Source organism: Epinephelus fuscoguttatus, linkage group LG24, assembly GCF_011397635.1.
Source record: "Epinephelus fuscoguttatus linkage group LG24, E.fuscoguttatus.final_Chr_v1".
Classification (NCBI taxonomy): Eukaryota; Metazoa; Chordata; class Actinopteri; order Perciformes; family Serranidae; genus Epinephelus; species Epinephelus fuscoguttatus.
Window position 1 is genome coordinate 21,750,548 of NC_064775.1, and position 14,906 is coordinate 21,765,453.

Here is a 14,906-nt window from a genome sequence, read left to right on the forward strand (position 1 = left end):
ACACCACACCACCCATCTTTGTCAGCATATCCTCCAAATGGAGCAACATCGTTAAGACCTCAAATGAAGCCACTGATGGTTTGCTGTCCATACAGCCCAGGCTCCCCATCCCTTACATTGTCCAAACTGTGTAGATAGGCCAAGTGTGCATGCTCATACTTTAGGTGAAGCATTTCCATGACTTGGTTGGCCACATCATTTGGAGACTTCCCAGTTCGGTCTTGCAGAAAGCTTTTTTATAGGTGGGGACAGCTGGCAGGATGTTCTGGAACCTCTGGGGCAGCTTACACAGCCACTGGGGATTGTCTGCAAACCAGTGCCTATGGCATGCCTTGCAGATAAGCCTCGACGCAAAACAGGTAGTACTGCCCACTGATCCCAACAACCACTCGTGGCCTTTCTACACCTGAAGAGGCAATGTGGGGTCGAGTACAGCCATGGAGACAGGGCAGCACATAGTTGTTCCTCACTCTCTCCATGATGGCACTCTCTGGCTTCCAGATGAAAAAAGGGTGGAACTGAAAATATGAAGGCAGTCCTGATATGGTGTCAATAAGCTCAGGTTGAGGAGAATGACGCCATAGCGAAACCAGGTTCATGAGGCGGCAAACATAACAGTAACCTGACCATAGACCCAAGGATTCCAACTCTGTCTTCATGCAGATCCTCTGCCGGTGAGAACAGTACCAATTCAGAAGCTCCTGGTCGTAGGTGGAAGCAGGAGGAGGAACTGTCGCTGGATCAGACACTATAACAGGGCACAAAACATAGTGTATTTAATGACCTTAAATATGATTTAGACAATCTACAGCCAGCCAAACAAACATACAACTCTTCTCGCTGTTGAATATATTATGTACAATTAGGAATATTTTTTTCCTAAAAGCAATTTACACAAGTGATGCATTAACTATTCACTTATCTTTTTGCCTACCAGTATCAGGGGCTGCAGGCTGACCTGAGGACTGTCTGTCAGAGGCAGCAGGCTGACCTGAGGACTGTCTGTCAGAGGCTGCAGGCTGACCTGAGGACTGTCTGTCAGAGGCAGCAGGCTGACCTGAGGACGGTCGGTGAGAAGCAGCACGCTGACCCGAAGATGGTCGGTCAGGGACTGCAGGCTGACCTGAGAATGGTCAATGCAAAGAAATCATCCAAACATTAACAGAAATTAAAATATCAGCATGTGAGAAATCACATATTAACAGAATATCATCAATGTCGTACTGTGTTTCCACAGAGATGATCCTTGTTCAGAGGCCAACGATGGGGCCAAGGCAAGCTGCTGGGGAGGGATAGGCACAGAGATCTTTGCAGGGGCTAAAGGCAGCAGTGGGAGAAAGCACAAGAAATGTCACACTATTGCAAATTACTTGGAAACTGGATAAAATTGGAATACATCCAAATTTATATGAACCTTTGAGTGAGGGAGCTGTTGATCTCGGCTCGTCAGGTCCAGCCAGTCGAGAGGCAGTGGCTGATGGCTCTTTTCTCACTATTTCAGAAAAAGAAATCATATTCTTCTCTTTAGCCTACATATATGAAATGTAATTTAAGGCAAACACATTCACCATCAATGTCTTAACCTGCTATTAATCTCAGCCTATTTAAGTGTTAGTTCACACACAACAATCAATCTGTCTCTATTGATTGATAACTTGAATTTAGCGCATAAACTTTTTTCTAAATATACATATTTATTAGGAAATTATTATATATTAGATGACTTAAAAGCAGGTTAATCAGTGGAACAATTACAATTTGAAAAAAGTAATAGGTGTGATATGCAACATGACATTTTTCAGAATGTATTTTAAGAATCATAGAATTTTGTAATATGGGCTTCAGATTTTGTGAGACAGATTTCATTTTTAGTTCTGTCTACGTCTTAATGCATGAAAGTTAACTCTCATACAAGCAAGGCCATGTGCATGACAAACCCTTAAACTACAGATCCAACATACATGCAAGAATAGATCTCATGGCAACACTTACCTCATCGTTGAGTTAAATCCTGAGGACAGATGTTTGTCGGACGACAGAACACAGGCAAGAGAACAGGCCTGAATGTGGCCAAAATAACAAAGTCACACAGGTGAGGGAAAAGGCCTGAACATGGCCAAAGTAGAAATGTTTGATAGAAATATGCTGCCAAAAGTGGTAGAAAACCTCCTCCTGCAGTCAACACTGGGGCTCTGCTGAAGGCTGTAGCTGCTGGTGAAGCTGAAAACACAGTGAACAGTGCATTGTGTCATTATCATTACTATCATCATCATCATCATCATCAGTATTCTTAAGCTGACTTATATGCATGTAAATGCCATAAGATCAAAAATGTAGCTCCTCATTTCACTCACTAATCCTCATCCTCCTCCATTTCTGTGGAACATAAAATGATGACTTCACTGATAAATGGTACAAATGAAAAATCAGGAACTAAGATTGTGTTATTAACTGACCTGGAGGATTTGAGGCAGGGGGTGAGGTAGGCAGTGATGATGGGGCCGGGACGGGGAGCTGGCTCTGTTTCAGCAGGTACTGTTGAAGCTTGTGCATCTTGCTGCCTGCCACACAGGCTTTCCCCATGATGAATGATGCATAGCCATCAGCCCTGCTAGTCCAAATGGCCCACCATGTGTTGTTTTTGCGGATACCAAAGCCAACAAGATTACTGCCCTCTGGTGACCCAACTAGGGGTGCTGGCCTCTATGCCAAGTACTTCCTGAGGTCCTCAATCTCTTTAAAGCCCCTGGAGTAGTGGAGGAATGACAAGAGGCTGTCCTTACTTTGGCCCTCCGGGTGGAACTGGCTGGCCTTCTCCTCTTCCACCTTATTGATAAGGTACAGGATGTAACCTACATCATTTTGAAGGAGCCACCGGAAGGACTTGCCCCTGTATTTCCCAAACGGAATCACATACTCCCCCAGCACTTCCTGCTTATCAGACAAGTCCCCCCCTCTCTGCATGACCACTTTGTGGGCATTGTCCCACACCAGCTCCTCCTTTTGTGGTGCTGACTTGTCCTACAGAGCTGGATTGTCTTTGATCCTCCGAGCTTCATCCGAGGGTTCCTGTTTCAAGTACCCTGACTGACCTTTCCTGAAGGTGACTTTTACTCTGCCAAGGAAGAAATGGAACCCTGTCTTTTTCATGCTGTCTACCTGTACAATTATATAAATAAATAAATAAATAAATAGTAGAGAAGTTGATTAAAATACAAAGAACAACACTACCAGTAGGTTGTGTGCATGTATGTGCGTGTGCCAGAGAGAGAGAGGGAGAGATCCTGTCCATGTGAGCATATAATGTATTGTATGTCTGCCATTATGTTGTTTTAGTAAGTATCTTTAATGATTGACTCTTTTTAATGACAACATAAGGGTGGGCTATGTATTTGAGGTGGGTCAGTCACAAAAGAATAAAAAACATATGTAAAGTATACTGTAAAGACTATATACTACAGTGTTTCTACTTCTACATTTAGGTTGTATTCATATGATCCATCACCATGACAAGAACATAAAGAAAACATTGCAGTCTGTCTTAATGTCAAGTCATTATCAAATAGCCTGCACAAACATGAACCCAACATTTTTGTGCTGCAAGCTGTACTACACCCAGACTTGTACTATTGATAGACTGCAAACAAATTCCATCCACAGCTACAAAATAATCACAAAGAAAACACTGTATTATACAATCATGTACTACAGTACACAACACTTTAGAGGTTATCCAACACATACAGTAGTCATGCCCTCTTTGACATATGACCAGAAATTGCATCAGCTTGACCACTTTCAATATTCACTAGCCAGGCTCTGATATGGCTACATTAATGATGCAAACTTTAAACACGGAGGAAATAAAGCATGATAATGTCAAACAGTTGTCAATTTTAAGCAGGCACTGGCAATACAAAAATGAAATGAAATTCAACTGTCCAGCAGCTAATTTAAAAAAACAACAACCACACCTCCCCTTATCAACAGTGATACAGTGGTATTAAAATAGAAATAATATAGAACAAGTTTAAATAAGTGCATAAAAAGAAATTAAAAATCAAATTAAAAAGCTAACGTTATCTTTTTTTCTTTTTTACAGTGGGGCTTAAATCTTTACACAACACCTTTCTATATTTGCATTTTCATAGACTGTGTATGTAACATGGCTATATTGGTTCCACATATCGAGTTAATCTTTACAGTTACCTTAAGTTGACACATTTGGAGGAGCACAATGACTGTTGGGTCTAATGTAGGGCCCGTTACAAAACGCTACGATAACGAGAGTGGCCATAATATGACGTTAAATCACCCACCATTTCAATAATTTACCCAAACGTATTGTAAAATGCAAAAAAACAGAGATTCAGCCAATTTTCAAATTACTATTGTGACAGAGAATATTTGCTCTTAGCGTTCAAGTTTGGTTAACTGTAATCCTTTGTAACTGGTAGAGCCGGGCGGTGGTGAAGCTGAAGATCTTCGATACAGCGCAGATCGGTTGAAACAAATATGAAACAAAACAAATATGAAGCTAAACGATGATAAAACAAACATGAAGCTTTTACACTGAGTTAGATTTTGTCACAGTTTAAAACTTCGACAACAGACTGAAGTTTTAGCTCGTATCACGGAGTAACGTTGGAGATATAAAATGGTGGAGTTTCACAGACTCCTCCATTATTTCTTCTCCCAATACTCACAAGGAAAAACAGAAAAAAGTGCCAAAACTTATTGACCTCCATCTTGTGGCCAAAAACGTCATTGCATCCTTACTGGTTTAGCAGTACCATAGAAAAAGAATGGAAAGCGGATTAGGGCAATAAAGCATCTGCGCGGCAGGCCCGGGTTCGATCCCCGGCCGATGCAACACCGCCATGTTAGGCTGTTACTGTAGTGTTAAGCGGGATTTAAACTCGTGCGGTGAGCATTTACACTTGAGCCGTGGTGTGTCTGTGTCACTCTGCGGTTACACCTCCAAAACACTAGTCGGCGGCTGGGTTTCTGTGAAGTGCTGTAAAGTTTTGTTGATTCAAAACACACATTAAACATGGCTCGAACGTGACCATTTCAAACACAAGTCCGCAAATCGCCGTCACGAGGACTGGCAGCATTCTCAGACAAAGCACTTGTCTTTTGCTGGACGCGTTTTCCCCACAAATACAACATGCTAACCTTTTTAGCACAAGCCTATGGCATTTCACATGGTATAAATTAGCCAAGCGGCTAGTAGCGGACGTTTTTCTCTGCTCCAAGGACAAGGACAGAGGACAACAAGAACAACAACAGCAACGTTTCACAAAGGTAACGTTACAAAATTCTGCTCCCTTGACCCTCGCAAGGTTCACCGACAAAACAACTGTCTTATATTAAGCCCGTTTTGCCACCAACTGGAACATGCTAGCGGTACGAGCACAAGCCTATGGCATTTTACAGTGTATAGATTAGCCTAGCGACGGCGGAGATTCCCTCTGCTCATGGGAAGCCAGGCTAAATCCCAGTGTAAATCCCGAAGCATAAATCACACACAAGGCTGTGAACTGCTATTTCTGTTGATTTTTTATTTTCTTCACAATGTATTGTTTGTTATCTGTGTAATAAAAGTAAATAAAAGCTTTTTATCCATAGTGTAAATTGGTTAAGCTTACGAAAATAGGCAGGAGTCCCGTGTAACACATTTCTTGGGAGGTGCATGTCAGGCCATGGCGTGGGCTGCAAACAATCACAGCAACAGCTCAGTAAACCGCATTAAATCCCATACAACAAGTTAAGCAGTCTTGCTTAGCCCATACATCTGTGATAAAGCTATGCCCAGTTGTTATATTACCAATCCTTGACTGGATGGAAGAAAGAGTTGCTTTGTGGCGTGGTGCTTTGTTAGCAGTCTTTGTTGTGTCCTTGTTCCAAAGGTGCAGATCCCAGGAAGCCGCTCGCTCGGGGTCCGTGCAGAGGTAGATGCTGGGTTGCTAATTCACAGACAAAGCACTTGTCATACGCTGGGCACATTTCCCCCACAAATCGACATGCTAATGCTTTTAGCACAAGCCTATGGCATTTTACATACCGCCCAACGCATAAGGTCTCGTGGATGGCGCCTGTGTGGCAGTAATAAGGAAGGGTGTCGCGTGCACATTGGTGGTTCAGTGGTAGAATTCTCGCTTCCCACGCGGGAGACCCGGGTCCGATTCCCGGCCAATGCAACGAGCTTTCCCCCACGGTTAGGAATCAGCCCTTGCACGGCTTCTTCATCTTCTGGCAGTTAATACCTGAGGGGTTTACCACTAAGCAGGATTGGCTGCTTAGCGAGGTGTGCCGAGTCTGAAGCCACAGCTTTGCCCTCCACGAAGGCGGCCCTCTTTTAACCTGGCTATGCGGCCATGGTCATTTATGCTACCGACCTAACCTGGCCTGGACTAGTTTTTGTCGGGTATTTGGGCTGGAAATCAGCTAAAAAAAAAAAAAAAAAGCACCTTTCACCGATGCTTTGACAAGCGTCAACTCTGTGGTGAATGTCAGTCTATGAACGGTGCAGATTCTCACCTGAGGGAACACGCTGTAAATGCGCTTTGTCCAACTTGATGCAACGTTACATTCGTAAGGCCGCTGCAGTAAAAAAGCGCCCAGTAGCGCTCCGCCTTTGTGTGTCAGGCTGCGGGTTGTTTTGTTGTCTTTGCCCGGGAACAAACTGCATCTCAGTGCTGCAGAAAATGGGGGAAAAGTATTGTTTTATTCCATTCACAAGGTTGTTCTTGCTGTTTGTGAGCTAGCAAAATTGATAGCGTGATTGATTTGTCACCCATGGGATACCACACTGCGATACCAGTGAATTTTTTGCTCCCTTGACCCTACTCGCAAGGTTCACCGACAAAACAACTGTCTTATACTAATCACGTTTTGCAAACAAATGTAACATGCTAGCGTTACTAGCACAAGCCTATGGCATTTTACATTGTATAGATTAGCCTAGCGACGAGCGGAGATTCCCTCTGCTCATGGGAAGCCAGGCTAAATCCCGAAGTGTAAATCCCCGAAGCATAAATCACACACAAGGCTGTGAACTGCTATTTCTGTGGAGGTTTTATTGTCTTCACAATGTATTGTTTGTTATCTGTGGAATAAAAGTAAATAAAAGCTTTGTATCCATAGGGGAAATGGGTTCAGCTTACGAAAATAGGCTGGAGGCCCGTGTAACGGCGCAAAGTCACATTTCTTGGGGAGGTGCATGTCAGGCCATGGCGTAGGCTGCAAACAATCACAGCAACAGCTCAGTAAACCGCATTAAATCCCATACAACAAGTTAAGCAGTCTTGCTTAGCCCATACATCTGTGATAAAGCTATGCCCAGTTGTTATATTACCAATCCTTGACTGGATGGAAGAAAGAGTTGCTTTGTGGCGTGGTGCTTTGTTAGCAGTCTTTGTTGTGTCCTTGTTCCAAAGGTGCAGATCCCAGGAAGCCGCTCGCTCGGGGTCCGTGCAGAGGTAGATGCTGGGTTGCTAATTCACAGACAAAGCACTTGTCATACACTGGGCACATTTCCCCCACAAATACGACATGCTAATGCTTTTAGCAAAGCCTATGGCATTTTACATACCGCCGCCAACGCATAAGTTCTTGTGGATGGCGCCTGTGGCGCAGCAGTAATAAGGAAGGGTGTCGTGCGCATTGGTGGTTCAGTGGTAGAATTCTCGCTTCCCACGCGGAGACCGGGTCCGATTCGGCCAATGCAATGAGCTTTCCCCACGGTTAGGAATCAGCCCTTGCGGCTTCTTCATCTTCTGGCAGTTAATACCTGAGGGTTTACCACTAAGCAGGATTGGCTGCTTAGCGAGTGTGCCGAGTCTGAAGCCACAGCTTTGCCCTCCCACGAAGGCGGCCCTCTTTTAACCTGGCTATGCGGCCATGGTCATTTATGCTACCGACCTAACCTGGCCTGGACTAGTTTTTGTCGGGTATTTGGGCTGGAAATCAGCTAAAAAAAAAAAAAAAAAGCACCTTTCACCGATCCTTTGACAAGCGTCAACTCTGTGGTGAATGTCAGTCTATGAACGGTGCAGATTCTCACCTGAGGGAACACGCTGTAAATGCGCTTTGTCCAACTTGATGCAACGTTACATTCGTAATGCCGCTGAAGAAAAAAAGCGCCCAGTAGCGCGCACAGCCTTTGTGTGTCAGGTTGCGGGTTGTTTTGTTGTCTTTGCCCCGGGAACAAACTGCATCTCAGTGCTGCAGAAAATGGGGGCAAAAGTATTGTTTTATTCCATTCACAAGGTTGTTCTTGCTGTTTGTGAGCTAGCAAAATTGATAGCGTGATTGATTTGTCACCCATGGGATACCACACGAAAAGCGATACCAGTGAATTTTTTTTCTCCCCTCGCCTCTCAGAGCCGAGGGTAGCGTCGTAGACAGACCAATGGGAGAGGACCAGGTTTTTCTGCTGTGATGTGGGCCTCGTCGGTGTTGTGGATAAGGCGGTGATGCGAGCATTGGTGGTTCAGTGGTAGAATTCTCGCCTGCCACGCTGAGACCGGGTCCGATTCGGCCAATGCACTGAGCTTTTAGTGCCGTCTTCAGTCGGCCCTTGGCCATCCAGGGATTTTCGTGCTGAGGACAAGCAGTCATTTTTGTTCACGTGAGACAAAAGATGCTGTAGATTTGACTCGTGCAGTTTGGCTGCATTTTGTGCCTCGTTGGCGCAGTAGGCAGCGCGTCAGTCTCATAATCTGAAGGTCGTGAGTTCGAGCCTCACACGGGGCAGGTGGGGTTTTTTTTGTTTTGTTTTTTTTCCCCTTTCTTTTCTTTTCTTTGTCCTAGCCTGGAATTATGCGCAGTGAATGACACGACTCGAACCGGCGCCTGGGCGATGTTCAGGCAGCACTTGTCAGCATTGGTGGTTCAGTGGTAGAATTCTCGCCTGCCACGCGGGAGGCCCGGGTTCGATTCCCGGCCAATGCACTATACCTTTGACTCGCTGACGATGAAGATGTGAATATGTCATGGTACATCCATGGCAGAGCCTGACAGCCCGTGACACTGAAAGACAGCGCTTTGATTGACACTTCAGCTGAGGCCACCGGAAGAGGTTTGGATGTGAGTAAAGGAAACAAACAGCTAAAGTCCAGCGGGAGTGGGATTGAAGCAAAGTGCTTAGAGAAGAGAGGCCACTGTTTTTTCCTTTAGCCATGGAGCTCTTGAGCAGAAAGCGGTTTTTAAAGGTTTGCTAGGGCATGGACAAAATCGGTTGTGCTTTCGACATGGGGCTGTGTTGTGCATGTCCCAAGTGGCAACGTGGCATCTCCAGTCCGTCCTGTGGACCTTCGGGTCTGGCTTTTCGGTCTCCATAGCAGCAGACTAATGCCGCCTGCTGCTACGGACAGCGATTTTCCTCTCACGCCGGTGCTGAACATACAGGACGTGCTGGTTGGCGGTTGGCCGTTGGCGGTACAGCAATAGGCGGTGTCAGACTGACAGAGTGTTTTTCTTTACAGGAGAAAAGACATAACTGTTAGGCAGGAGTAATGAAGAAATTGCCATAGACAGCGTAACTGGAAACAAAAACAGCTGTGGCACTCCCCGTCGGGGAATCGAACCCCGGTCTCCCGCGTGACAGGCGGGGATACTCACCACTATACTAACGAGGAGATGTCAGGTGCTGCCGAGGCCTCTGCGCGGCAGGCCCGGGTTCGATCCCCGGCCGATGCAACACCGCCATGTTAGGCTGTTACTGTAGTGTTAAGCGGGATTTAAACTCGTGCGGTGAGCATTTACACTTGAGCCGTGGTGTGTCTGTGTCACTCTGCGGTTACACCTCCAAAACACTAGTCGGCGGCTGGGTTTCTGTGAAGTGCTGTAAAGTTTTGTTGATTCAAAACACACATTAAACATGGCTCGAACGTGACCATTTCAAACACAAGTCCGCAAATCGCCGTCACGAGGACTGGCAGCATTCTCAGACAAAGCACTTGTCTTTTGCTGGACGCGTTTTCCCCACAAATACAACATGCTAACCTTTTTAGCACAAGCCTATGGCATTTCACATGGTATAAATTAGCCAAGCGGCTAGTAGCGGGACGTTTTCTCTGCTCCAAGGACAAGGACAGAGGACAACAAGAACAACAACAGCAACATTTCACAAAGGTAACGTTACAAAATTCTGCTCCCTTGACCTCGCAAGGTTCACCGACAAAACAACTGTCTTATACTAATCACGTTTTGCAAACAAATGTAACATGCTAGCGTTACTAGCACAAGCCTATGGCATTTTACATTGTATAGATTAGCCTAGCGACGATGGAGATTCCCTCTGCTCATGGGAAGCCAGGCTAAATCCCGTGTAAATCCCAGCATAAATCACACACAAGGCTGTGAACTGCTATTTCTGTGGAGGTTTTATTGTCTTCACAATGTATTGTTTGTTATCTGTGGAATAAAAGTAAATAAAAGCTTTGTATCCATAGGGGAAATGGGTTCAGCTTACGAAAATAGGCAGGAGGCCCGTGTAACCGCGGCGCAAAGTCACATTTCTTGGGGAGGTGCATGTCAGGCCATGGCGTAGGCTGCAAACAATCACAGCAACAGCTCAGTAAACCGCATTAAATCCCATACAACAAGTTAAGCAGTCTTGCTTAGCCCATACATCTGTGATAAAGCTATGCCCAGTTGTTATATTACCAATCCTTGACTGGATGGAAGAAAGAGTTGCTTTGTGGCGTGGTGCTTTGTTAGCAGTCTTTGTTGTGTCCTTGTTCCAAAGGTGCAGATCCCAGGAAGCCGCTCGCTCGAGGTCCGTGCAGAGGTAGATGCTGGGTTGCTAATTCACAGACAAAGCACTTGTCATACGCTGGGCACATTTCCCCACAAATCGACATGCTAATGCTTTTAGCACAAGCCTATGGCATTTTACATACCGCCGCCAACGCATAAGGTCTGTGGATGGCGCCTGTGGCAGCAGTAATAAGGAAGGGTGTCGCGTGCGCATTGGTGGTTCAGTGGTAGAATTCTCGCTTCCCACGCTGGAGACCGGGTCCGATTCGGCCAATGCAACGAGCTTTCCCCCACGGTTAGGAATCAGCCCTAGAACGGCTTCTTCATCTTCTCGCAGTTAATACCTGAGTGGTTTACCACTAAGCAGGATTGGCTGCTTAGCGAGGTGTGCAGAGTCTGAATCCACAGCTTTGCCCTCCCACGCAGGCGGCCCTCTTTTAACCTGGCTATGCGGCCATGGTCATTTATGCTACCGACCTAACCTGGCCTGGACTAGTTTTTGTCGGGTATTTGGGCTGGAAATCAGCTAAAAAAAAAAAAAAAAAGCACCTTTCACCGATGCTTTGACAAGCGTCAACTCTGTGGTGAATGTCAGTCTATGAAGCGGTGCAGATTCTCACCTGAGGAACACGCTGTAAATGCGCTTTGTCCAACTTGATGCAACGTTACATTCGTAATGCCGCTGAAGAAAAAAAGCGCCCAGTAGCGCACAGCCTTTGTGTGTCAGGTTGCGGGTTGTTTTGTTGTCTTTGCCCCGGGAACAAACTGCATCTCAGTGCTGCAGAAAATGGGGGCAAAAGTATTGTTTTATTCCATTCACAAGGTTGTTCTTGCTGTTTGTGAGCTAGCAAAATTGATAGCGTGATTGATTTGTCACCCATGGGATACCACACGGGCGATACCAGTGAATTTTTTTTGCTCCCTTGACCCTCGCAAGGTTCACCGACAAAACAACTGTCTTATACTAATCACGTTTTGCAAACAAATGTAACATGCTAGCGTTACTAGCACAAGCCTATGGCATTTTACATTGTATAGATTAGCCTAGCGACGAGCGGAGATTCCCTCTGCTCATGGGAAGCCAGGCTAAATCCCGAAGTGTAAATCCTCAAGCATAAATCACACACAAGGCTGTGAACTGCTATTTCTGTGGAGGTTTTAGTGTCTTCACAATGTATTGTTTGTTATCTGTGGAATAACAGTAAATAAAGCTTTGTATCCATAGGGAAATGGGTTCAGCTTACGAAAATAGGCTGGAGGCCCGTGTAACATGGCGCAAAGTCACATTTCTTGGGAGGTGCATGTCAGGCCATGGCGTAGGCTGCAAACAATCACAGCAACAGCTCAGTAAACCGCATTAAATCCCATACAACAAGTTAAGCAGTCTTGCTTAGCCCATACATCTGTGATAAAGCTATGCCCAGTTGTTATATTACCAATCCTTGACTGGATGGAAGAAAGAGTTGCTTTGTGGCGTGGTGCTTTGTTAGCAGTCTTTGTTGTGTCCTTGTTCCAAAGGTGCAGATCCCAGGAAGCCGCTCGCTCGGGGTCCGTGCAGAGGTAGATGCTGGGTTGCTAATTCACAGACAAAGCACTTGTCATACACTGGGCACATTTCCCCCACAAATACGACATGCTAATGCTTTTAGCAAAGCCTATGGCATTTTACATACCGCCGCCAACGCATAAGGTCGTGGATGGCGCCTGTGGCAGCAGTAATAAGGAAGGGTGTCGCGTGCGCATTGGTGGTTCAGTGGTAGAATTCTCGCTTCCCACGCGGGAGACCCGGGTCCGATTCCCGGCCAATGCAACGAGCTTTCCCCCACGGTTAGGAATCAGCCCTTGCACGGCTTCTTCATCTTCTGGCAGTTAATACCTGAGGGGTTTACCACTAAGCAGGATTGGCTGCTTAGCGAGTGTGCGAGTCTGAAGCCACAGCTTTGCCCTCCCACGCGGCCCTCTTTTAACCTGGCTATGCGGCCATGGTCATTTATGCTACCGACCTAACCTGGCCTGGACTAGTTTTTGTCGGGTATTTGGGCTGGAAATCAGCTAAAAAAAAAAAAAAAAAAGCAACTTTACACGATCCTTTGACAAGCGTCAACTAGGGGGTGAATGTCAGTCTATGAACGGTGCAGATTCTCACCTGAGGAACACGCTGTAAATGCGCTTTGTCCAACTTGATGCAACGTTACATTCGTAATGCCGCTGAAGAAAAAAAGCGCACAGCCTTTGTGTGTCAGGTTGCGGGTTGTTTTGTTGTCTTTGCCCCGGGAACAAACTGCATCTCAGTGCTGCAGAAAATGTGGCAAAAGTATTGTTTTATTCCATTCACAAGGTTGTTCTAGCTGTTTGTGAGCTAGCAAAATTGATAGCGTGATTGATTTGTCACCCATGGGATACCACACAGCGATACCAGTGAATTTTTTCTCCTCGCCTCTCAGAGCCGAGGGTAGCGCGTCGTAGACAGACCAATGGGAGAGGACCAGGTTTTCTGCTGTGATGTGGGCCTGCGTCGGTGTTGTGGATAAGGCGGTGATGCGAGCATTGGTGGTTCAGTGGTAGAATTCTCGCCTGCCACGCGGAGACCGGGTCCGATTCGGCCAATGCACTGAGCTTTTAGTGCCGTCTTCAGTCGGCCCTTGGCCATCCAGGGATTTTCGTGCTGAGGACAAGCAGTCATTTTTGTTCACGTGAGACAAAAGATGCTGTAGATTTGACTCGTGCAGTTTGGCTGCATTTTGTGCCTCGTTGGTGCAGTAGGCAGCGCGTCAGTCTCATAATCTGAAGGTCGTGAGTTCGAGCCTCACACGGGGCAGGTGGGGTTTTTTTTGTTTTGTTTTTTTTCCCCTTTCTTTTCTTTTCTTTGTCCTAGCCTGGAATTATGCGCAGTGAATGACACGACTCGAACCGGCGCCTGGGCGATGTTCAGGCAGCACTTGTCAGCATTGGTGGTTCAGTGGTAGAATTCTCGCCTGCCACGCGGGAGGCCCGGGTTCGATTCCCGGCCAATGCACTATACCTTTGACTCGCTGACGATGAAGATGTGAATATGTCATGGTACATCCATGGCAGAGCCTGACAGCCCGTGACACTGAAAGACAGCGCTTTGATTGACACTTCAGCTGAGGCCACCGGAAGAGGTTTGGATGTGAGTAAAGAAACAAACAGCTAAAGTCCAGAGGGAGTGGGATTGAAGCAAAGTGCTTAGAGAAGAGAGGCCACTGTTTTCCTTTAGCCATGGAGCTCTTGAGCAGAAACGGTTTTTAAAGGTTTGCTAGGGCATGGACAAAATCCTTTGTTCTTTCGACATGGGGCTGTGTTGTTAATGTCCCAAGTGGCAAACTGGCATCTCCAGTCCGTCCTGTGGAACTTCTGGTCTCTCTTTTCGGTCTCCATAGCAGCAGACTAATGCCACCTGCTGCTACGGACAGCGATTTTCCTCTCACGCAGGTGCAGAACATACAGTACGTGCTGGTTGGCGGTTGGCCGTTGGCGGTACAGCAATAGGCGGGGTCAGACTGACAGAGTGTTTTTCTTTACAGGAGAAAAGACATAACTGTTAGGCAGGACTAATGAAGAAATTGCCATAGACAGCGTAACTGGAAACAAAAACAGCTGTGGCACTCCACGTCGAGAATCGAACCCCGGTCTCCCGCGTGACAGGCGGGGATACTCACCACTATACTAACGAGGAGATGTCAGGTGCTGCCGAGGCCTCTGCGCGGCAGGCCCGGGTTCGATCCCCGGCCGATGCAACACCGCCATGTTAGGCTGTTACTGTAGTGTTAAGCGGGATTTAAACTCGTGCGGTGAGCATTTACACTTGAGCCGTGGTGTGTCTGTGTCACTCTGCGGTTACACCTCCAAAACACTAGTCGGCTGGGTTTCTGTGAAGTGCTGTAAAGTTTTGTTGATTCAAACACACATTAAACATGGCTCGAACGTGACCATTTCAAACACAAGTCCGCAAATCGCCGTCACGAGGACTGGCAGCATTCTCAGACAAAGCACTTGTCTTTTGCTGGGCTTTTCCCCACAAATACAACATGCTAACCTGTTTAGCACAAGCCTATGGCATTTCACATGGTATAAATTAGCCAAGCGGCTAGTAGCGGACGTTTTTCTCTGCTCCAAGG

At 46.3% G+C, this 14,906-nt stretch overlaps 7 non-coding genes across 7 annotated transcripts; 6 read left to right on the forward strand and 1 right to left on the reverse strand.

Moving 5' to 3' along the window:
* The first annotated feature begins 6,132 nt into the window (after positions 1 to 6,132).
* trnag-ccc (transfer RNA glycine (anticodon CCC)) lies at positions 6,133 to 6,203 on the forward strand. The gene has a single exon. It is a non-coding gene; the product is annotated as a tRNA-Gly (tRNA).
* Positions 6,204 to 8,687: 2,484 nt separating this feature from the next.
* Positions 8,688 to 8,760, forward strand: trnam-cau (transfer RNA methionine (anticodon CAU)). Its single transcript has one exon. It is a non-coding gene; the product is annotated as a tRNA-Met (tRNA).
* Positions 8,761 to 8,887: 127 nt separating this feature from the next.
* Positions 8,888 to 8,958, forward strand: trnag-gcc (transfer RNA glycine (anticodon GCC)). The gene has a single exon. It is a non-coding gene; the product is annotated as a tRNA-Gly (tRNA).
* Positions 8,959 to 9,572: 614 nt separating this feature from the next.
* On the reverse strand, positions 9,573 to 9,644 carry trnad-guc (transfer RNA aspartic acid (anticodon GUC)). The gene has a single exon. It is a non-coding gene; the product is annotated as a tRNA-Asp (tRNA).
* Positions 9,645 to 12,506: 2,862 nt separating this feature from the next.
* trnag-ccc (transfer RNA glycine (anticodon CCC)) lies at positions 12,507 to 12,577 on the forward strand. The gene has a single exon. It is a non-coding gene; the product is annotated as a tRNA-Gly (tRNA).
* A 935-nt stretch (positions 12,578 to 13,512) lies between these two features.
* On the forward strand, positions 13,513 to 13,585 carry trnam-cau (transfer RNA methionine (anticodon CAU)). The gene has a single exon. It is a non-coding gene; the product is annotated as a tRNA-Met (tRNA).
* A 127-nt stretch (positions 13,586 to 13,712) lies between these two features.
* On the forward strand, positions 13,713 to 13,783 carry trnag-gcc (transfer RNA glycine (anticodon GCC)). Its single transcript has one exon. It is a non-coding gene; the product is annotated as a tRNA-Gly (tRNA).
* Positions 13,784 to 14,906: the final 1,123 nt, after the last annotated feature.